This window comes from Ceratotherium simum, chromosome 20 (assembly GCF_057802395.1).
Source record: "Ceratotherium simum simum isolate JZ-2026a chromosome 20, ASM5780239v1, whole genome shotgun sequence".
NCBI classification, from domain to species: domain Eukaryota; kingdom Metazoa; phylum Chordata; class Mammalia; order Perissodactyla; family Rhinocerotidae; genus Ceratotherium; species Ceratotherium simum.
In genome coordinates this window covers 34683942-34705299 of record NC_141919.1, presented here as the reverse complement: position 1 = coordinate 34705299, position 21358 = coordinate 34683942, and positions in this window count along the sequence as shown.

The following is a 21358-nucleotide window of genomic DNA, read 5'->3' as shown; positions in this document are numbered from 1 at the left end:
GACATAACTAGTGTATTATCAAGAAATGATGTCCACCCCTCTTCGCAGAAACAAGAGGAAGAGCTTCGTTAGGATCTCCAATTCTACCTAGTTTTTGGAAACAAAATTATGTGTCCTTGTTAAAGTGATGGCCTGCAGACTAGAACAACGGCCTTCCAAAATCCATCTGCACCCCCAACTCTTTGGGGCACTGCTCTTCTTTTTCAATGCCATTAACAGCTCAACAGACCACAGGAACCTCACCTTCTGCTACGGAGAATGACACTTGGTCACAGTCAGGCTCCCGTGACAATGACATTTTCTCTGCGAGTTCTGCACAGCTGTGTCACTGTTAACTTTTAATGAACATCCTTCCTTCCTTTGAAAAGTTTCAGTGAAATGAAACGGATGTGCAATTTCTGCTTTCGGCTCCACTTTATGTGGGATAATATACAGTAATTCTGCGTGCTGAAGTAGCCTGTGACATGCCTAATTCGGGGTGTTTCGAAGCTAATAACGTAATTTTGCCCACAGTTACACAGAAATGTAAAACAAGATTTTTTTGGAAGCCCAGGCCCTAAAATATCCTATAAACTATAATATGCCAAAAAGTAAAGAGACTCACTCCCAGCCTGAATTTGGGCCCCACTGTTCATTTCAGGGGATTGTTGACTCAATGGACGACTCCTGTAGAAGGCGTGCCAATCGCTCCTGGGACAATGAGTGCACAGAGGCGCCACGGTGTTATTTCGGAGCATTATTCTTTCTTGGTTTCCACAATAGCTGGGATCTGATAATTTAGCATTAAGCCTCTTTTCAACTATATGGAACTGTAGTAAGGTGATTTAGCCAATGTGCCTGTCCCTTGTCCCAAAGATTCCGTGATCTATTATGCAGTAATGTGTAAAAAGGAAAAAAAGAAAGAAAAATGGGAGAAACAACATAAACCAACTAATTATCAAAAACATTAAAAGCTGCTTTGAGAGAGCTGTTGTTTATTGGCATTTTTTGTGAATCAGTATAGATATAGGAATCGACTGGAAAAGCCCCCGGGTACATTCACATAATGAAAGCCCAATTAATATCCACGAGCACAGTGCACTGCCGGCAACGCGGAGCTACAAGGACAATCGCTGGCTTCCGCAGCCAACACTGACAGCTGCAGGGCCCCGATAGAAAACAGCTTCAAAGGCCCGATCCCCACCCCACCCCCACCCCCACCCCAGCCTCGACTGAACACTCCCTTCGTATCTCACCCTCACTGAGGCAAGGCCTGCAGGAACAGATGGGATACCAGAAGCAACCCATGGCTATCTGTGATGTCACCAAATGAGGCATTTTGGGATGCTGTTTGGGTGGCAAAAAATGTCAACAGAATCTGAGAGGGGGGTGGGGAGGGAGGAGGGAGAGTTTTTTAGGTGAAATTAGTGTGGCAAGGCGACCCCGCATTGTTGGAGACCGGGCTGTGGGGTGGTGGAAGAGGTCATGCTGGGTCCAGATCTGGGCCGGCTTACATTTCAGTTTTATTTTTGTGAGGATTAAGGGAGCTTTACATTTGTCGGGCTCACAAGAAAAGCATGTGGCTCCATGTCCTGTAGGCCTGTTTGCCTTGGATTCTTCCAGGGCGCAAAGCCCGTGCCAGCCTGTCAGAGATGGTATTAGGACACTCGCTGTCGCCTTTACTCTCCTTCTCAATCACTGCTGTCTTTTTCAAACAGGATCCAAGCTTTCCTCCTTAAGATGTGGCATCTCTTGATTTTTTTATTAGTTTTCATTTCTTTGCTGCCCCCAAATATGAATCCATCTCTGAAAGACTGAAAAACTGGGTTCTAAAATCAGACCATCCAAAACTGCTGTCTAGGAATCCTTTTCTGAGTAGCCATGGGGGTAGCACATATAATAATTCCTAAAATCCAGCTGTGAGCATGCACTGATATCTGAGCACCCAGGGGTCTGAGGAAGCCACCCAATACCACTCTAGTAAAAGCAGAAAAGTGAAACTTAATTAAATAGATCATACAAGAGAAAGAACAGATCCACCTAAAATTTTCAATTCTTGTAGAGGTTGAGTGGGGCAGAGGAAGTGGTAAAGGAAAAATATTCTCCTTTGTCTTGTAATAAATATGATAATAATAGTTTATTTATATCCTTACAGCCCTTTAGAGCTTACAGAGAGAGATCTTCCATTTGACCTTTCGAGTAAATCCATGATACTTTTAGGCAATAATTGCAATGATACTATTGTACAGAAGAGGAAGCTAAGACTCGGGGTGGTTCAGTGACTTGCCGATGGGCACAGTTAGGAAATGTCAGAGGCAAGGGTTCATTCCCAGCCTTCTATATTCTCTGCAGGATGTGGAAACCATTTGAAGAAATCCGTGAAACAATCAGTGATTTTTTTTGGCTCGAGCATCATTTTTCTATGAATATGTCCCTCCAACTAGAGTGTCCACATTACTCTTATGATAACAACTGTCATATTGCATTTGTACTTATTTATTTGTCTGTTTCCCCCCAACTATGTTGGGAGATCTGTGAGGGCAAAGACTTTCTTATTTATTCCTGAATCTCCAGTACCCAGAATAACACCTGGCATACCATATCAATCAGTAAATGCTACTGAAAGAGGATGGGTGGGTGGATGGATGGATGAACGATAAAAGTCTTATTTTAGCAATCTGTATAATTTAGCAATCAGCAGTTCAACCTCAAAACTCCCTTCCATGGCCTTGAAGAAATGGAACATGTTGGGTTTAACCATTTCTATATTTGCTAATTTGCCAAAAATACTGTAACTGGCATTAATAAGAAACAAAAAGAAAAGATGAGTGATTCTGATAAATGAAGAGGAAGAATTATAATTATGTTATGCAAAAAAAAAACCTGATAGGAAAAAGAAGGCAATCACTGGAAGCTTTTATTTCTATTTCATTTTGTTATAGGTTCTTGGGAATTGTCAATTCAGTAAAGCCCTTTCTGGAGCTCTCTGCTAAGGGAGATGAATCCTCACATTTGAGTGCCTCCATTACTTTTTGGATAGCATCCAAATTAGCATCACTTCAATAAATGGTTACTGGAGCACTGGATGTGCCCAACTTGGTGCTAAATGTGGAGAAGGTAACCAGGTGGAGCTGGAGTTGGTCTCAGCCTGGAGGGAGTTGACAAACTAAGAGAGATTATGCAGAATGCCTGCAGACACATTCAGAACAGGACTGTGCTCCAGTACTCAAAAGCAAATCTAAATCAAGCACTCAGAGGAGGTTGCTGTGACTTCCAATTTGAGTTGGGAGCAGGGTCAAAGAGGCTTAATGGACAAAGTGGAAGGGATGGTCATATAAGTAGAAGCCAGAGACATTGCGGGGAGCAAACACCAGATGGTGACACGCACTGTTTGGGTCATATTCAGTGCTGTAACACTACAGAGATGCTCCACTGTGCTGGAGGTGTGTGCAGCACGTTTCTCATAAAATGACTAAAGTTAAATTCATTGGATAAGGAGACAGGGTTGGAGAAAAGTTATTAGAAGGAGCATTGCCCAGCTCTGTGCAGAGAAAGTTTAATAATCCAAAAGCGTTGTCCAATTTATTACTTGGAGTTCTATCCTGGCATGCAGAATAATGCTGGAAAATTAAAAGTGATGGAATAAGCAAAGATAACAAACAGTAATAGGATTCTCGAGATCATCGATCTTTAAAAACATGAATAAATACTTAAGGTGGTGGGAGTTTTCAGATCTTTCTTAACTCTCTCCAAGCAATCTGACTATTCTACTTCTGGAGTGGATTGGTAAGCAGTTCGTGAATTAACTCTGCTTAATAATGCTAACCAATAATACTTACCAGATATTAGATTCTACTGTGTGCCAGGCAGCGTGCTAAATGCTTTAAATTTATTTTATTTAACCCTCACCACCCTACGAGGTAACTATTTCTCTTAGTAACCTTTTTATTTTAGAAGAGTTTTAGACTTACAGAAAAGTTGCAAAGACAGTATAGAGGTTTCCTGTATACGCTCCACCCAGTTTCCCCCGTTATTAACATCTTGCATTAATATGGTATATTTTTCACAATTGATGAACCAGTATTGATACATTATTATTAACTACAGTCCATACTTTATTCAAATTTCCTTCGTTTTTACCTAGTGTCTTTTTTTCTGTCCCAGGACACCACATTACATTTAGTCATCATGTCTCCTTAGGCTTCTCTTGCCTAGGACAGTTTCTCAGACTTTTCTTGTTTTGGGTGACCTGGAGAGTTTTGAAGAGTACTGGCCAGGTATTTTGTAGAATGTTCCTCAATTTGGATTTTTCTCATGATTATACTGGGTAGCGGGTCCTTGGGAGGAAGACAACGGAGGTAAAGTCCATTCTCATCACATTCTAGGGTGCCTGCTGTCACTTGCTTTATCACTGATAATGTTAAGCTGCTTGAACACATGGCTGAAGTAGAGTTTATCAGGTTTCTCCCCTGAAAAGCTGCTCTCCCCTCCTCTCCTTTCCATACTGTACTCTGGAAGAAAATCACTATGCATAGCCCATGCTTAAGGGGTGGAGAGTTATGCCCCAGCTCTTTGAGGAGGCAGGATCTACGTAAATTATTTGGAAATTTTCTGTATGGGTGATTTGTTTACTCTCTCCCATTTATTTACTCAATAATTTATTTATATCACTATGGACTCAAGGATATTTGTTTTATACTTTTGGTTATAATCCAATACCACATTATTTATTTTGTTGATTAAATTGTCTCAGCTTTGGCCATTGGGAGCTCTTTCATGGCTCCTGTGTCCCTTTAACATATCCCTTTGTTTTGTGTTTTTGGAGCATTTCCTTACTTTCTGGCACTGCAAGCTGCCCCAGGATCATCTTGTATATTCCTTGCCCCAGCCTTGGAATTAGCCATTTCTCCAAGGAGTCCTGGTTTCTCCTATTAGAGAATGGTATTAGAAACCAAGATCTGGGCATTGGGTATGGAAGTAACTTTTTATTTTCTGTATTTTATACATAAAGAAACTGAAGTTTAGAGAGATTAAGTAACCTGCCCAAGGTCATGTCTTAGAAAATTGTAGAATCTAGATTAAAACTCAAGTCTGTCTGATCTTGAAACTACGGAATGATTTCTTGCATTTTTTTTTCCCTCTCGGGATATCAGCCTGCCTTCCAACAAACCTTAAGTAGTGTTGGAAGTTTTCCTGCTCTGTATGTATTCCTGTATTTCAACGTTCCCTTTCTTACTTTCCCTGAGAGCAGATTTTGGTAGGGTTTATTCAAGACAATGGCACTTTAGTTAGTGGTTCTAATTTAAAGTATCCCCAGAGGTAGTGCTGAGGGTCTGAAAGGGATTTTTCCATATTTTGGGAAATCTAATGGAAATCATACGTTTATCCATGACACAACTGCCCAGGCTAAGGCGAATGTCACATTTCTTTGATTCTATATCAACTCAGTGTGGCTGACTACATCAGTTATTTCAAATCGTTTGAAGCTCTGATTGGTTGATGATGACATCACAGGAATTTCTGAAGTTGGAGAGGATAATAACGAGTCTTTAGGGGTAGAAATGTTGGAAAAGGCCACATTTGTTACTGTTCTATTTGTGATCCAACTCTGATTGAAGTGGAGCCATTATGAGAGCTGTCTATGTGTATGTGGCAGGGAAAGAGTAACTTTTCTGGATTGAAAGTAGACATCTATATATTTGGTTTATGTTTTACCAATTTGCTGTAATGTTTTAATGTTCAAAATTCTGGTCCAAGTTACTTTTAATTTCTGCTTCCTTTTAGATGCCTGCTTAAAATTTTTAAAGTGTACACATTGGAATGATTTTTTTTGGTATTCTATTTTCTGAAGGAAAAGCCTATATCTTAGTGTAGATAAGCATATGGATCTATTTAATATGTTCAAAAGCAATGCATATGAATGACTCAGAGTCGAAGTTTGTGGCGCTTGGAGGAATTGCCTGTTGGGATGGACTCAGAAAGGTGGGAGGAGAAAGGGGGAGAGATGAACAACTTAACTGGGAGAGGAGTAACATGTGGTTCTAGAAAACACAGGAGGCACGAGCACCAGGAAAAGAGAAATGGTTTTGATAGAAAGAAAGCCTTAGTGAATATTAACAGAGCCTGGCTTTTCACACACTTGTGTTCACATGAAACTGTATGAGGAATGTTTAGAAACAGAGAATAATATTTGAAAGAAACTTTTGAGATCATCTAATTCAGCGATTCTCAACTCTGGGCTGCACATTATAATCACTGGCGAAGCTTTTAAACCAGACTGATGGCTAGGCCCCACCTCTTATGTTTCTGATTTAATTGGTCTGTGGTGCAGTCCTGGCATGGAAAATTTTTAGAAATCTTCAGTAATTCTAATATGCATCCAGGCTTGAAATCAATGATCTAATTATTTTTTTTAATTATGAAATATTTCAAATACACACAAAGTATAGTGAAAATGTATTAGAGACCTAAGTATTTATACCTGGATTTAACACATAAATTATTGCCACATTTGCTTCATTTATTTTTGTTTTTTAAGAAATAGGATGTCACAGATATCCTTTGAGTCCCTTGCCCACCATCAAATCCCATTGCCTTCCCTTGTTTTCCAGAGGCAATTGCTACCCCAAAGTTGGTGACATCTGTCCTTCTGAATTTTCATATCTTTATTAGATAGGTATGTAGGTATGTGCAATTTTGTTTGTTTTAAAATTTTCTGCATATAGTATCAGAGTACATGTATCCCTTTGCATTTTGCTTTTTTCACTCGACATTATGGTTTTGCAAATCATCCCTGTGTTCAGTTCATTAGTTTTGACTACTGTCTGGTGTTCTCTTGTATAAGAATACCAGAATTTATTTATTCTTTCCCCCCCTTATGGGCATTTAAGTTGCTATTCCCATTTTGTTTTGGTTTGGTTTTGGTATAATAAAAACTCCGTGGTGGACATTTTAGTATCTCGTGTTCTTGAGCACACAGAGCAAGCTTCTCTAGGGCAGAGCTTTCGGCCAGTGCTGTACTGCCGTGCTGCACAGTTGGGTGGAAGAGGTGGAGCCCCTCACCCTCAGGGAAGCTGGGTGGGGCCTGAGGTGAATGCAGCCCCCTGGATGGGTCACCTCCTGCTGTGAGCAGCCTCCTCAGGTTACCCCAATGTGTTGTATGAATATTATCATCCTCTTCGTGTGTCACAATGGGCAAGAGGTTGGAAAACACTGCACCAAGAAATGTACCCAGAAGTGGACGTCCTGTTGGAGAATAAGCAGATATTTAACTCTATAATTACATGTTGCTAAATTATTCTCCAAAATAACCTACCAATCTACGTGCCCACCTTGCCAGACTTGAATAATTTTTGCCAATCTCCTAGATGTGAAATGATATCTTGTTTTAATTTGCATTTTCCTGATAAGTCAGGGAGTATTTTCGTATGTGTATTGGCACGTGTTTATGGTTTGTGAATGGGCTGTTTCTATCCTTTGCTCATTTTTCTATTCAGTTGTTTGTTTCATCTGCTTACTGATTTGTGATGATGGTCTGTATGCTGGATACTGATGTTTTCTTGGTTACATGCATTTGCAAATATTTTGCTCCAATCTATGGCTTATGTGTTATTTTTAGGATCATTTTTCATAAAATGTTTTTGTTTTCTAGTTTAAGTTTCAAATGAAGAAAGTTGAGGCTCATGGTTGATAGTAATAATATTTCAGTACTGAATGCTGTCATCATGCTTGCCACTCTAATGCAGTGTAGCAAGGCTGAGAAGAACCCGGGTCTGAACCCAAGGTTACAGAGGTCTTCTCAATCTGCTTCTACTAGTGACTGGCAAAAGGTCTATGGTCAAAAAGTAATTTCTCATATTAACTAAATGATTACCCAACTAACCTGAAACACAGTGATAAACAATTGGTCACCTAATCACAAATCATATACCTACTTAGTGCCAAAGCTGCCAAAATCCCACACCATTTCCCAAAGTGTGCTCTGTGGAACCCTACTCCTTAAAAAGTATTCTGTGGTTAATTGCATTTTTCATTTTTTTCTCCTCTTAAAAATTTCTAAACTCAGTAGTCTGTGGAATTCACCTTTTCTGTGGAACACCTAATAACATCCCAAGGAACTAATATCCTATAGAACAGACTTTGAGAATCTCTACACTTGAAAATATTCATCTCAGGTCTCTGAGACTGCCTTCTCCTGTGCCGATACTTTGTCTAAATAATCCGGTAAATGTATAAAAACAGAAGCACCAACATCCGTTATATTGAACTTCAAGCACTGGTGTGTAGTAAAGAGAAATAATAAGGCTACTTTTGTTCCCTAATGGAATCTTGTGTTTTGCTCTATGAGGATGCATAATAAAACTATTTCCCCTTCTTTATGTGCACATCTCGTTAATAATGTGGGAATTATTGTGGTAAACGGGATTATGATGACTTGTTGAGTCCTATAGGATAAGGTATGGCTCTTTAGAAGGGTCTGGCACTTACCTAAAGACCTAGAGTTCTAGGGCAGAAGACAGAAACTTAGAAGTTGGACATTTGCTAGGGGAAAATTTTTTCTCTGAATTCTATTCTCTTGAGTATGGAATTTAAGAAACTGGGATGTGCTTATCCAGGACTATGATCCCAAGAAGTGGGTACTAGGACAGTTGGGAGCTTGGACCTTCAGACTCTGGACAGCAAGGTATCTTTACGAGTCACGAGTAAGAGGCAGATTTTTACTATGTATCTTTCTCTACATTTGAAATTTTGAAGTGTATATATTATCTATTCAGTAATTTAATCAAAGAAATTACTAATGAATGACTAGATTTCATCTTATGATTCAGTATGTGTTTATCAAGATCACACTGTGTCTCTGACTCCATGTTAGGGACTATGGCAACCAAAAAAGTATAAAATACCTGTGGGGAAGTGATGATTATAATCCTGAGGGGGAAAAGCAGGATTCAAATTTATATATACAGAAGATTACAAATATATAAATTATGCATAGAAAAATGGCAAGAAGTGTACATATCAAAATGTTAACTGTGATGGTCTTTAAGTTGCTAGGAATATTGGTGGGATTTTTTTCCTTCCTTCTAACTAAGAACTTCCTATATTAGCATATGCAACTTTTCAAATGGTTAAAAAAATTTATTTTTAGATGTGCAAGAAAAAATATTCTTATATAAGTGTACCAGATGCTGATATAATTTCAGTGTTAATGTGTATTTTGCAAAGGCCTCCCAGCCCACTTTTGTTGTATAAGAACTGTATCATGTGTAATGACTGGCCACCAACTATCACCATAATGATTAGAGGAAAGTGGTTAGAAAGTAATAATATCCACAAGCTTCAGAAATAGAAAGATGGCAGGCTTAGGTCTTAAGTTTGCCACTTATTACTGTGTGACCTTGGGTAAGTTCCTTAAAGCTCTCTGCTCCTTAGTTTCCTCATCTGCTGAGCGGGTGAAATAATGGCACCTACCCCATAGGATTGTTGTGAGGACTAGGTGAGTATCCGTCAATGCCCTTAGCCCTCAGTGTGGCGAGCACATAGGAAGTCCTGAGGATTGTTAGCTCGCACTGGGGATCTGAGCCCAACACTTTCAGCGTAGTTGGAGAGAATGCCTCATATGTGATACAAATTAGCAGGCCGGTACTTGCAGAGGCTATTTACTTGACAACCAAGAGGGAGAACTGGCTTTGGGGAGAGAAATACCATGAAATACCTCTCAAGAGAAGGATTAAAATTTTTTTTCTACAATAAGAGGTAGGAAAAGGAGAAGGTGACAGAGTGAAAAATCAATCAAACAGTCTTGGACACCAGGTGTAGGGTTACCTGTGGGAAGGAGATAAAATACAGGACTGTAGAGCTACTGATCAGACAAAACCAAAAAAGGTATTAAAGAGAAAGTTGGATACCAGGCCCTGAATAGGATTTCAGGAAAATGAATGATGGCCTGGGATTACCGTGTTATAAATCAATGAGGTGACTCAGATGGTATCATAGACCAGAAGAACAAAATTCAAATAGATATTAATAACACCTGACCTTGGATATTAACCTTCATCACAGTCATTTGTAATGTAAAATTCCTGGTTGGACAATCTATCCTATAACCATATGTTTCTTTTTTTGAGAGGAGGAGGTCGCAAGGATTGGCTTTTGGAAAGGGAAAAAATAAAGGCAATCTAAAACAAGGCATTTGGGCTTTGAAGGCAAGGGGGTTTAGAAAGGTTTGGAGGTGCTGAGCCTGAGCTATCAAATATCATGGTGGTGTCAGGTTTGTTTTCTGCGAAATACTTGAACTAATTTTATCAGCAGCATTTCTCTTGGGCTATTTACTACCTGAATATTTGTCAAGGCCTTTAGAGGAGGCAGCCAAACATGTACATCTGAAATTCTTGGTATTTGGAGTGCAACTTGGGTGGAGAAGGCTCTCTGGTGACAGGGGTGGGGAGCTGACAGTAGATGTTGCTGTGAGAAAGATGGGATTTCAAGAGCTGTCATCAGGATTGCGACGTCTGGTTGCAGTCGATATTTTTCCAAATGCCAACCACACGAGGATTTAAAAGAATGTGCAAAGAAGCATGTGGCGTGCTCCTCTTGAAGCAAGAATGGGCTAAGTGGCTCGCTTAGCATCACGCCCCCCCCCCAGCCAATCATGAGCTTGGGCACCCCGGCCTCTTCCCTGCAAGGCCTTGGCCACATGCCCTCCTATACAATTGTGCGGAGAATGGATGAACCATGATGGTATTTAAAGCACTCTTCCATGGCGCTCTTGCAGTTGTAAGATTTCCCAAGAGGCAGTTGCCAAGATTATGTTCTTTCCCACTGGCTTTTAATTTGTAAATTTTAATGGGCTCCCCTTTAGGTACAGCAATGTAGGTAGCACTCCTCAAGGTGGCCGGAGATGAGATGGTCCTGTGTAAATCTTCAGGGTACACTCTCTGCCATCATGAAAGGTGCTTGAAAAAAGCATAAAGATCAAATTCTCTTAGTGTCGGCATGCTGCTTGCAGCAACTCTGGTTTTAAAAGAAACATGTTAATCAGCTATGTTCTTATAGTAACTTGAAAATTGCACAATTTTGTTTAAAAGTAAACCACCCTTAAAAATGAAAAGGAAGGAGATCAACCACTGGACCATATTTCTCTTTATGTTTTTATCCACCCTTATCACGCAAACCATGCTGGCAGCCTTCCCAGATTCTTAACACCGCCTTGACACTCTTTTCTCCCCTCCTGGTGTAACAGACCTATTTGAATTATTAATTCTGGAACGCTTCTTTCCTCTCAACCTAGAAGGCAAACAGATCCACCCTTTCTAGGCACCAAAAGAGTAATCCACAATATGTTGGGATCCACTTGTATTTCAGTATTGTGCCCTGAATAAAAGGAGATTTATTTGAGAGTAACTCAATATCCATCCAATGAATAAAACTGTAAACAGATTTAGTAAGCAGTTAAACTTCACATATATGATAAATTACAGATATTTCTAAGTGAATTTGCTACCAAGTTCTCTTTAAGAAGCTCTTAGTAAGAATTTCAAGGACAGAGTGAGCCTGTTACCTTTTGTTTTCAATTTTTGTCATCTTCCTCTTGCCTAATAATCCTCTTCTTAAGAGTTCCACATTGTTTTCTTGAGCCTAAGGCTAAGCTGATATCGCTTAGTTACTCCTTTCCAAGTTGTGTCATACACTGATGGGAAGCTTCCAGATACTCAGCCCAAGAAACTCAGGATTCAAGACATCTAGGATCACCAAGGCTGCCTTGTCTGCAAAACCTTCTATTATCTCTTATTTTTCTTGCTTGTTTTTTCTTTTCTGGACTTGCATTCTCTTTTTGCTGCATTTCTCCAGTATTGCAGCTGCAGTTCATTTATTTCAATTATTCTTGTTGCCGTATAATATTCCACAATTTTTTGTCCTCTTGAGAGATAGGTTGGTTCCATTTGGAGGCTCTTACAAACGGTGCTGCTGTGAACTTTCTTGCACATATAACCTGATAACTTATGCAAGAGTTTCTTAAAGATTTATACCTAGGAGTAGAATTGCTGTGCCATGGGGTATGTCTGTCTTACTAGATACTACCAAACTGTTTTCCAAAATGGTTGTCCCAAACCACTCCTGATTGAGGAGCTCCTGTGTGCCCAATTCTGTGATGGCCCTGTGGCCAGCAAAACAGTCATGCCCCTTCCCTCACAGGGCTTACTTATATTCTAATGGGAAGAATGGATTGATGAAGTCATCCTCCGAATAAATAGGAACCACAAATGGAGAGACTTCTATCTCCTCTCTCTTTCTCTCTGGGATCACCCTCTGTCTCCCTGGTGTGGTCAACAATTGAACAAAAGCTACACTATCTCTGTTGTGTTCTCAAAGTGGTGTGGTTATTCATCCACTCCTTAGGAAGCCTCTTCTTTGCATTGGAAAGCGTTGGCTTCCGGGAAGTATCGTCAAGATCATAACTCTTTTAGGAAGATAATTCAATCATCCAACAAGTAGTTACTGGGTACCCATTAGGGGCCAGCTGCCTTTGTCCCTGCCCTCAGAAACCATAGATTTTAATAGAGGAGACATACTCATCAGAAACGAACTGCAAGGGCCTCTTTTAACTCCCCTTGAAAAAACAAAGCAAATGATGAGGTTTTTAGCATTTTCTCCAACTAAAGCAGACATGAAATGCTGGTGCTTTGTGCAAAACATCTTGGCACCACTATTTCATTGCCCTCTGTAAGTGGATTGAATTGGGAGGGCTTAAGACACTTTGCACTTATTTGTTCATTCAAAAAATATTTATTGAGTGGCCACTACGTTCAAGGCACTGTTCTGGTCCCTGGGCCTTCTGGAGCTTACATTCCAGTGGACTCACATTTCCACTGGGCTCTCTCATTGCCCCTCTACTTACAATCCTTACCTGATGTCACCTTAACCACCCAGAACCCCAACTAGATTACCCACTTGCCCTGAGCCCTGGATACAAATTTTTCTCCACTGCACTAAGATAACACCCCCTTTTCCAATGGTACCCACTTGCTACTAGTCACAAAGTCACACCAGTTGCCTAGAAGTATTCACACCATGTATGTCAATGACTTCCCTAGACCTCCCAGACATTCGTCCAAAATAATGATTATTTCTTTTTAAAGAGAGGTAACGATTTAAAAAATGTTTTTCACATCCATGATGGTGTACATACTCACATCAAATCTAGAAGGTACACAAACAGGCATTATTATCATTATTATTATTATATTATTCTATATTTCATAGATGAGGAACCCAGGGCTCAGAGAGGGTAGGTAACTTGCCCACACAGCTAGTAAGTGTTAACGTCAAGGTTTTGTTCTGCATGTTTCCCTCTGTAATTTTTGTGTGTGTGTATGTGAGGAAGATTAGCCCTGAGCTAACATCTGTTGCCAATCCTCCTCTTTTTGTTGAGGAAAATTGGCCCTGGGCTAACATCTGTGCCCATGTTCCTCCACTTTATATGGGATGCCACCAAAGCATGGCTTGACAAGCGATGTGTCAGTGCACTGCTGGGATCCGAACCTACGGACCCCTGGCCACCACAGCGGAGCACAGGCACTTAACTGCTGCACCACTGGGCCAGTCCCTCCCTCTGTAATTTGACCTCATCTCCCATCCCACAGACTATTCTAGCCAACCAGACTTGCTCCTACTCCCATTCCCATGCCCAGCTCTAGGCCAACCCAGGGCTTTATTCTTAAACATGACTCTGGATCCTTGGAGACCTTCAACCAATGAAGTAGCCCTTCCTTGGGCTTCCTAGCAGTGAGATATGAGCCCCAGGCATGCCCTAAGATCCCAAGACATCCAGAAACGTAGCCATCTTTCAACCTCCTTTGGATGCTCATCCTGTGCTGTTCACGACAGTAGCCACTAGTTACATGTGGCTGTTTAAATTAAAATTTAATCAAATTGAAAATTCAGTTCCTCAGTCACACTAGCCACATTTCAAGTGACTACTGTACGAGACAGTGCAGACTATAGAACATTTCCGTCGTTGTAGAATGTTCTATTGGACAGTGCTAGTTACAGCAATCTCCACACCCCCATCAGCACTGGTGGGACAACCACCTGCTCTTAAGTGGATTTTAGTCATAAATACATGTTAGGATTGAAGGACACGGGCTGAGGTCCATGGGTTTTTAAGAAAAGAGAAAAACAGGGAGAAGAAGCTGTAGGAATAAAAGAGAGAGGGAAGAGGGCAAAGAACAAAGAGGTGACCCCCCAAAAAAGGAGCAGAAACATAAATTGATATAAACTAGATTTTGTGGGCTAATCGGAGGTGGCCACAAAGGCAGTGATCCCTGCCCTTAGGGGTGTTAAACCACCATGGCGGCTGGTACCCAAAGCTGTGGAGGAGAGATTCATTCTGCTGGAGCTCTGGTAATCTGGGGCGTGGAAATCAGATGGTCACAGTCATATGGGATCTGGGTCGTATGGGAACAGACAAGGTGAGCTAGTGACAGTGCTCAACTTCCCCCAACTGTGGTTCGAATCCTTGCTTCACCCCTTCCTGGCTGTGTGGCTGTGTGCAAAGTGCTCAGATTCCTCCTCTAAGCAGCGGGGATGGAAATGCCTCCTCTGTGGCGATAGAGGTAATGTATGAAAAGCATCAAGTCCCACATAAAGTGCACCCCCTGGAGATGGTACCACTTATATTTCTCCTGTCCGTAATGACTCAGTATTCTGGCACAAGGTTCCAGGCAGGGGCAGTCCAGGTGAGACCGCGTTTCTTAGGCCGAGCTTAGTCTAACCATCTCCCACGTATGCCACGCTGATCTCGACTCTAAGAGGGTTTCTCTGCTTTCTTGTTTTTATCGTATAAATTCAAAATTGGCTCAAAGGGAAGGAAGACACTTCCCCTTAGTTCTGACCTGCGCCGATCCATTTTTCTGTTTACATCACCAGCTTATTGGGTCAAAATCTGGTGCAAATATTAGGCAACAACCAGTCCCTGGTTTGTTTTTTGCCCCTTGACTTTAGCCCTCAAGCTCTTAATTCACCTTTTGTAACCCCCTGTGCCACCCTAGGGGGTGTGGTTAAACTGGCTTTCCCTTGCTTCTCACGGGCTTCCCTTGGTTCAAGACCCAGAAGCATTCTATATCTGGGTGAAAGGGAGTTTTTTGTGGTATTATGCGTCATTTAAAATTTTCCATTAGGCTATTGCTCAGAGGTGAGTCCAGTTATTGGATTGAGTCCATTATTTCAAATATATTAAGAAAATTGGACATTATTTGGATAAGAAGTAATGGCAGAAGCCAGAAGTATTCTTATATCCTGTCCTCAAAGGGTCAAATGATGCTTGTTTTTCTTAATTAAAAAAAAAATTTAACTACCTATAAAGGAGGATAAGGGAAAATAAATCAAGCTCTCAGGCCACACTGTCACTCAGAGTCAAAGTGATGCCATACCACAGTGACACAAGGACTTTAAGATCCCTGGTTAAACAGGTCAGGTTATTTACAAAACATTCTTCTTATTATAGTTAAAATAACCAGTAAGTAGGGGATTTTCACCTGCATTCAGAACTTATAGCATACCACAAATAGCCTGTTATGTCTCAGCTGGTGAAACCATAAAGAGGTTGTTATTCTACAAAACAGCTTTTCATAGAAACCTAATTCAATTTTTAAAGAATGAATATAAAGAGAAATACCCGTTCCTGCTCTTTCAATAGCTCTATCCTTCCACTCCCACACCTACTCTGAGTCAAACTGCCTTTATCCTTCCCTAAAAGGCCTCAGGAGTTTCTAGGTTGTCTGAACAAACAATTGTCATTCACTGTTTGATATGTAGCTTCTGCCAGAGGGAGATCCATTAAGGGTCGATTTTGGGGGAAATAATAACTGCATGGAAAGTTACACACAACGGCAACATGTACTGAGATGTGATTGGATATTAGTCCTCCTGAACCATCTCTTTGAAGTAATTCCCTTATCAACAGATTAATATGGCTCTGCTTTATGGAGTATAAATGGCTATAAAGGTGTCTCTCCATCATTTCAAACACATTTCCTCCTTGCTAGATGTGAGATGCATGCATCCTTCTCTAATATTATTGAAGTTCTAAAAATTTTAATATCAAAGCCAAAGTAGAATCAAATGAGAAGTACAAAGTGCTGGTCTATTTTCAAACTACACTCAGATTTCTCTTGTCTGTAGGGCTGGGGGTGGGCAGGGAGAGTGGATCCCTCCAGTTAACAATCACTGACCTATGCTCACCTAATTTTTCTTCTTAAATGGCAATACCACAATCCCTTTTTAGAAGATGATGGCTGTTCACCTAAATGAATCTCAATCGATGGGATTTTATGCAGTATAAGAATGAAGTGGTTTGGCTGGGGAAGTGGGGAAATGGTGAAAGTAATAAGTAATATGGGGCCGGCCCCGTGGTACAGTGGTTTAAGTTCCACGTTCCCTACTTCAGCAGCTGGGATTCGTGGGTTCGGATCCCAGCAGGACCTACACTACTCATCAAGCCATGCTGTGGAGGCAACCCACATACAAAAAATAGAGGATGATTGGCACAGATGTTAGCTCAGGGCCAATCTTCCTCAACCAAAAAGAGGAAGATTGGCAACAGATGTTAGCTCACGGCCAATCTTCCTCACCAAAACAAAAAAAAAATATATATATATATATAAGTAATATAAATAGCTACATTTATTGAGCCCTAAATATGAACCAGACATTGTGATAAGCCCCTCACATGCATTGCTTAATCAAATGTTTACAATACTACGAGACAATTATTATTCCCCTTAGAAAGCTGGGGAAACTGAGGCAAACAGTACTTGAATACCTTAACCAAGTCCTACTGCTCAAAAGTAGCTGAACCAGAGTCCCAACCAGACAAACCCCCACTGTAGGGGGTGTAGACTGCCTTTTTAATCTTTGCAGCTGATCTTAACTAGTTAATATGTCAATTAGTTATTGGTAGGGTGATCACATAATTTGTCATCCAAACTGGGACCACCTTGAGAATGAAAGTGGAAGCCACTGAAAATTATGCCAGGACAACAGGCATAAATGTGGCTGTCCTAGGGAACTCTAGATGTGTAGTCAATTTAGTTATTAGGAACTTGGAACATTACTTTCTGTAGCAACTATGTCATATATAGGAGTTGGAGTCCCAAACCAACCCATCCTTCTCCTTTCTCCTAAGGTTTTCCTTCATAGACCCCAGGACACAGTTGCCTTCACAGTAAAATATTGGACCAGAAAGCTCTATGTTCCAAAAATATAGAATTCTTTCCCCTACTAAAAGCTCCTATTTTGACAGGGAATCTTTTTTTTTAATGTAGCAAGTATATGTGCTGATAAAAAAATTCTTCAGTGATATTTTAGATTTTTTAAAAATGGCACAAAGTAATGAACACAGTAAATGATCATTTGGGTAAAACCAAAAGGATTTTTTATAGTTGCATTGTGTGTATATTGTTTTGATACCTATGTATGCTTCCACATGTAGAGTACATCTCTGGATAATACACACAAGAAATTTTTCCTAATTGTTGCATTGGGGAGGAGAAGAATATTGGAATCTGGGATGAAAGGGAGGCTTATTCACACAGTATATCTTTTTGTTCAGATTGAATTTTTTGACACGAGTATGTTTTATTTCTCAAGCGAGAAGAAAAACTAGGTGAATAAATACCTCCCATTCAGTGGAGTTGTATCATAGCCAGTAGGAAAGCAATCTGATTAAAGTAATTGACACCGATTTTTGAATGACTAATAACTTACCTCTTTTTAAAAATTAACATATTTAGAAAGGGATGCCTGGGAACTGAAGTGAATCTTAAATGGGTGGAATTTTAAGCAGCATAAAAGAGGAAAGTGAGGAAATTCAAGTGAGAGCAGGGTGCTCACCCCTGCTGGAAATAGTGTCTCCTAAGTTGGTGCTACTCTTCATAGTTTCTTCCTTTTCTCTAATTATGAACCCACAAATTTTCTAAAATGTCCACTCTTTTTATGATGGAGGAAGTTTAAGTTTCAACAACAATGTAGAGAAGAAAAAGATTGCAGAAGATGCAACCATTTCTAAATATAATTTCTAGACAAGAAACTGTAGTTGCCTAATTTGGAGGATCAAGAGTGTATGGAATTTTCTGCTCTTTGGTTATGCATACAAACAGTTCCAAGATTAAACTACACAAATAGTGGAGAAAAGCATCAAGGATGTGCAAAAGTATTCGTTTTGGCCATGTGCTTTGAGTTAATGCAATGCAAAACTGGATTCTCAAGCTAGTGCCTTAAAGACTGCATAATTCAAACAGAAGCTATTGATAAGCTTGGACAGTATATTAGCATTAAGGATGTTTTATATGAGTATGACAGAGACTCCTAGTTTCCCATCCAATACCTGCCCTTCCCTTATGACTGGTAATAGAACCCTGATTTCATTTGGGACAGTGATTTTTCCTTCTAAAATACTACATCCCCCAGATTCCCTTGCAGCTAAGTGTGACCACGTGACAAAGGTGTGGCTAATGATTTGTCAGTGCACATGTTCCGAGATACTTTGGGGGAAGCTCCTAAAAGGGAGTTAACCAAGCTGGGAGGGGTGTCCTTTTTGCCTTCCCCTGTCTTCTTTCATTGTTGAAGAGAACATATGATGATTAGAGCGATATCATGGTTTAAGGATGGAAGAGTGGAGACCTAGAAAGGGCCTCTGATAATTTTGAGAAGCCACCATATGAGCCCCAGATAGCCAGAGATAGGATTTCTTTTATGTTAGAAAAACCCTTGTGTGTTTAAGCCATTAATGTCAAGTCTCTGTCATTGAGAGCTAAATGCAATTCCTAGCTGATCAAACAAGTTACTCCTTTCCTTTGGGAGACAGAATATCATGGAATAAAATGAATACGACATGCCCTCATCATCATTGCTACTCTGTGCACTTCACTGTGTCTGCTTTTTGTTTTGTTTTTAATTAATTCAAATTTAGAAAGATATTTCATCTTTTAGAACTACCCAGGGGCTGCATTTTCAGTTCCTTGCACTCTAGAAAAGTTCCTTCCCTTAATGAACACCCCATCTTTCAACTCACAGAGACCTCAATTAATACTCATTTTGCTTACAAGATGATGCTAGGGGACATGTACTCAGCATCTGTGTGGCTGTCACCACAGTTGTTGAACTGAAGTTATATACACAGATGAACTTTTCTCACTTGTTTATTTTCCATGTGGGGTGTCTCATTTAAAACAAATCCATTGTAAGTCCCCAGGCCCTAAATGTAGGCTGTGTTATGGATATCCTTTGCAACTTTTTTCTTCTTTTCTCCAGAAAGGAGGGGAGGTAAAAGCCTGAATAAAAGAAAAATTTAAAAAAGAAAGAAAGAAAAAAAGAAACAAAAGAAAATCCATATTTTTAACAAAAGGATTTTTGAAAGCCTTGGAAAATGTTGTGTTCACTCACATAAGGCCCCACTGTTTTAAACATATTTTACTATAATTTTTCCTTCAAAATTCTGACATGCAAAGTTGAACAGGGCTCTTTCACTGTACAACCCTGGGACAAGGAGAAAGAAAAAGAACAGTATTCCAACTAATGCATACTCAGTGGGAATCATCATATCGCATAATTGCTTGAAATCCACAGGCTGATCGTTGTCATCTCCAGAAATATGCAAGTTGCCCTTTGTTTCTCACTTAGAGATATTTCCTTGCTTTAGGGCTTAACCCTTTGGTTGTTAGCCCTAATTATTGAAACATGATTAAAAATGCATGTAGAGCTGCCCTTTCTAAACCCACCCCAAATGTTAGGTAAGATTCCCCAAATCTGCCAACTTTTGTTCTAACAGAAACACAAAATCTGTATTTAACTTTATCAGTGAACCTCAAGTGTTCCTTTTTACTCATTTCCTTCTCTACCTGTTTCTAAAACACACACACAGCCCTTTAAATTTCCACAAGAAACTTTGAAAGAACAAAGAGTTGCTATTTCGGAGCATGTAATGACATGTTTAGAAGTTCATCAACTTCCCCCTTCAAAAAAAAAAGAAAACTGGCAATGAGTCTAAAATAATAATTCAAAAAGATTTAGAGAAAAAAATCCTTAAGACTTCTTCCTCCGTAACATGCTGTAAATCATAAATATACCACTGGTCTGGAAGTGATTACACCAGGCTATGAGACAAAAGATATTCCTAAGTGGACACTGTCGGCAATGGACTCTATTCTCCCATCGGCGTATAAAAGCATTCGGGAAGGTAAGTTCTCATACGGCTAATAAGAGATTCACACCATTATAAAGAATTCCCAAGTGTGCATGTTGTAAGAATAAATTCTGAGTCTTGGGCCGTAACTGATTGCATGAACTCATTACAGAAATGTGTCCTCTTATTCAAGGTGAATGAGCCTTTTGATGTTCCAAGCATTCCTCCACTCTTCTCCAGTTTTCTCTTTACTTCTCAATTATCATTGTCTCTGACCTTCCAAACCGGATCCCTGAAATGAAGAGGAGGAAGCACTATGTAAACAGTTCATTCTAGAAGTGTGAGTCATTCGGGAATCAGCTCCCCCAGTCCCTATAGAAGGGATGCCCACTCGCATTTAAGCTTCTAGATTGATTTTAAAAAGCATTTCTTTGTTTTATCTTTTTCCATACCTTCTTCCCCCGAGAACAAAGGTTTAAGTTTTTCACTTTTCTCAAAGCTTCTCAACTTCGCAACTTGGATTGGATATTCAGTTAACAGAACATCAAGAATTGCATTTCGCTTGATGGTATAGCACTAGAAGCTAAGGCCAGCCAACTCAAAGGGACACTGCAATGCCATTTTATAATTAAGCAGAGCACCCGCTGGACCGCATGTTCTAACAGATGTTTCCTGGCCTCAGGTACTAAGCCAGCACATAGTAAAACTGCCCAGAGCCTCTCCCTGAGCCAAGATGGGTCAGCGTCTGGAACAACTCCTGTCTAGTGTCTCTTACTGTAATTAGAGAATGAGGCTAGCTTTTGGTCATTAATTCCATTTGAAAAATAGCCATGGCTAAATTAAAAAAGGAAAAAAAAAGGGGGGACATCAGAGTGCTTTTAAAATTGAAAAGCCCAATAAGAAAATGGAGATAATTTATTGGTGATTTATTATTTCTAACAGTGTTTTAGACCTTATATAAATTCTGTACAATGCCCTCTCTTCAAGATGATTTGCAAAATTTTCACTCCATTTATAAAATGGATAAAATTAGAGGCTCCTTATGCTTAGGCTGGAAAAGAGTTTCTAGATTGGTTGGTACCAGGAAATCAAGCTTAGATGCTGTAGCGGCCAGTTGGTAAATGAACAAAGCAACCAAGGGCAAAAAAATCATTCTGCCCTTTCTATCTGGTTTTCTTTTATTTTCTTGTTTTCAAT